A 3,378-nucleotide genomic window follows, 5' to 3' on the forward strand; every position below is an offset into this window, starting at 1 on the left:
AGTATGGATAGTAAAATTGGGTATTTTCTCTGGGTCGTTTAAATCACTCGAAACTAGGTGAGACATGCACAGAAGTGATAGATATGTATTATAAATATAGAAAATTGAATATTTTAATAAAAAAAAAAAATTAAAAAAAAATCTGTATCATAGACCCAAGCGCCTGTGATCAAGTTACGTTTATGGAAAGAAAAACAACTCTAAGATTACAATGTAAAAAACCCTGCTTAACAACTTATCACTGGCAGATCAGTGAGATCACACAATGAGTCAACTCAATTTTTATTTACAAAATTAACTGATCTTAAAATTGCTAACGACAGCATAGTCTGAATGTTTCACCAATAATCTATATCGCCTAATCCTTTTGGGAAGAAAACATTTGGGGACCAACCTTCACACAATACCACTTTGCCAGTCTCCGTGTCTATGAAGAAATACAGAAGTTAACCAGTCATTCATGAAACCATGCAATACTCTTTGAATGCATGTTTGGATCAATCACATGGAAAAGATAGAATGGGATTTATCCCATACTGCATGCTAACTTATACAAAAAATAACTGAAAAGTGTATTCTCCTACTACAAACTATTATAATATCCATCATGACTTTTGTATAAAAGAGCAGCTTCACAAAAACAGCAACTTCGAATTCTCCTGTTCATGTGAACCTTTATATAAAATAAGGAGATTGGTATGATTGCTAATGAGGCAACAACCCAGCAGAGTTCAAATGACATGGATATTCGCAAATATAATCACTGCTCGGCCTCCAATATTAAGAAAACTCCATACCATATAGTTAACTGAGAAGGGCCAGACATGTAAATGAGATACAACGCAAACATGAAAACTGTTAAATTGTTTATATGATTTTTAATTTGTTAATACAAATCTTTAAAATTCTCCGACATATCTGACAACAATGTGTTTCTTGATGTTTGTTTCATTTACTTAATATATGTCTGTGTACCTTTTTTCGCTTTGTGGTTGCTGTCAAAATAATGTTAACCCAACATTTTTGATACTGTGATTTATTTATAATGATTGCTGCTTCAGTAATTAAAAAAAAATCTTTGAATCTTTTTTCTTATAAAATTGAACCTTGAAGCTGTTTATGATACAATGAAAATTCGAATATTTATATAGAATTTTTTTTAATTCTTCACATTTTACACATAACATCTGTGTCCCGAAATCATCATTGGTTTGTCTACAAAATAAAGTAAATGTTAAAATCATATTAATTTTTGGTCACCAGCATAGCATATATGAAAAAACAAAATGTTTGGAAAAAAACATCATATAGAAATATACATTTAGAAATGTCTTGGTGCAAGCTGAATTCCGCTACGGGATGCGAGATTATCTCGCTGTGGTGATGACACGACCCATTGGTGGCATTGGGTTGTTTCCTGCTCTTTTGTTGGGTTGATGTCTCTTTGGCACATTCCCTGTCCGTGTTCTCTATCAAAATCATGCATGAATTTTTATCATTGTTTTAGGCCATACAGTTGCCTATACTTGCTCTCATCCACCTCCTTTGAACTTGGGGTGGATAGTTGTCTCATTAGTATTCATACCGCATGTTCTTACTTGTATAATGTTGACCTTTTGGTACTTTTATTCTCAATTTTTGTTTAAGTCAACAAGATGTCCTCTTAATCATGTTGATGTCTACTTTTGGTAATGTATGTCATTGGGTTCACAGGTTGCTGCCTCATTGACACCTCCTTTCATTGATGCTGCATCTATTGTTTTACTGTCTTGTTTTGCATAAAAACAAATTTACCGTGTATTCCTCATGCCATGGTTTTGTTGCAAGGTTTAGAAAGCCAATTGGTATATATTCACTGACAACATTTGTATTCTTTTATGGACTTTTTTTAGTGTGAAAAAAATGCCTCTTAAAAGTGCAAAAAAGTATTTTTCTTTTTTTAAGTTGACCAGTCCAGACTTTGTTTACTAACAGTATATTTAAATTACTTTTCATAACAACGTGTCGCACTTCTTATATGTTTGTATAAGCTAAATGCATTTGTTTTAAAAAAAATCGAGCATAAATCATTTTGACCGTTTGGTGTATGTACAAAATCAGTGGCATCTTCTAGATATACTTTGTTTGTTTTTCGTCTGCTTATGTTTTTGAATTGCGTTCCCTCCTTCAAAAGTGTACAACATTGCGCATCTCTCCTCCCCCCTTTTTTACACATATCAAAATGCAAACTCCTTTATACACTACATATAAATACAACAAACTTATCTTAGATGAAGTGCATATTTCGGCGTCATATCACTTTTCCATCAAGTATTTTTAAAGTTAACAACCCCAAAATGTATTTATAGCGTACACACGACTGTTCGAGTGGTCCCAGTCAATACAAAAATTGCCATTTATAGTATAATTAGTAACTTGCTTACGTAGCACGGACATGCATGAAAGAATATATAACTACTCGCTGTTTCAGTTTGCATTAAAATTTATGTAACAGATTGTGTTGTTATATCATCTTACCAAGGTTTGATGTGCTGTTATTTTCCTTCGCGGTCATGGAAGCCATGCTGTCTGGTGTTTTCCACGACTTGTATGTCGTCACAAACAAAATATAAATAGCTTTAAACAACAATCGGTACTCTCGGGCTTTTCAATAGTATTATCGTAATATAATTTCTTCCGAAGTCAATAACCAACTTCTTGGTTATTCGTCTTGGACATTATCTTTAAAAACAAGCTAAAAAAGCCGATACTATTCCGAATGTCATAAATTACCATTTTTATATCACTTGTCATCCAGACGCTCTACTTTGAAAAATAAAGCGGCTGGATGATCTAGTCTCGATAACCCAGACGCATATTCATATATAACGTCTGGGGTGATTAACCGGACTGGTCAGATATTTATAGGGGGCGTAACAAATAATTAAATATAGAACATATCTATAAATAGCACTTCCGTTATCCCCATTATATCAAGTTAAAAACAATAAAATACAAACGGTAAATAGTGTAACGTTACATGTATAAAAGTTATGTGATTATTAAAACTGACATTTTGTGGTTGACCCTATTCTGCCCAACTTGCAGATGGGCAATTTTTAAAGAACGACCAAAAAATGTAATTAGCGGTGGTCTTTTTCCTGAATTTTGTGACACATGTAAAAAAAATAATTAAGAATTAAGACTGGATTTTTTTTCGTGGGAAAAATTTGGTGGATTATATAGGGAAACAATGTAGCATGACTGTAGAGTGCCCTCCTTGTATAACAAGGTCTGGATCAGCCACTGTTTGTGTACATAGGGGATACCACGCTCCGCTGTCCGCTATTTTTTTTTAGAGAGCCCATGGATCCGTACAGTTGGACCGTTGTACATAAA

At 33.4% G+C, this 3,378-nt stretch overlaps 1 long non-coding RNA gene across 1 annotated transcript; it reads right to left on the minus strand.

Moving 5' to 3' along the window:
* Window positions 1-853: 853 nt before the first annotated feature.
* LOC139481460 (uncharacterized) lies at window positions 854-2,833 on the minus strand. Its single transcript, XR_011654621.1, has 2 exons — window positions 2,518-2,833; window positions 854-1,215 (listed from the first exon to the last, which is right to left on the minus strand). It is a non-coding gene; the product is annotated as an uncharacterized lncRNA (long non-coding RNA).
* Between the last annotated feature and the right edge of the window lie 545 nt (window positions 2,834-3,378).

This window comes from Mytilus edulis, chromosome 7 (assembly GCF_963676685.1).
Source record: "Mytilus edulis chromosome 7, xbMytEdul2.2, whole genome shotgun sequence".
NCBI lineage: Eukaryota > Metazoa > Mollusca > Bivalvia > Mytilida > Mytilidae > Mytilus > Mytilus edulis.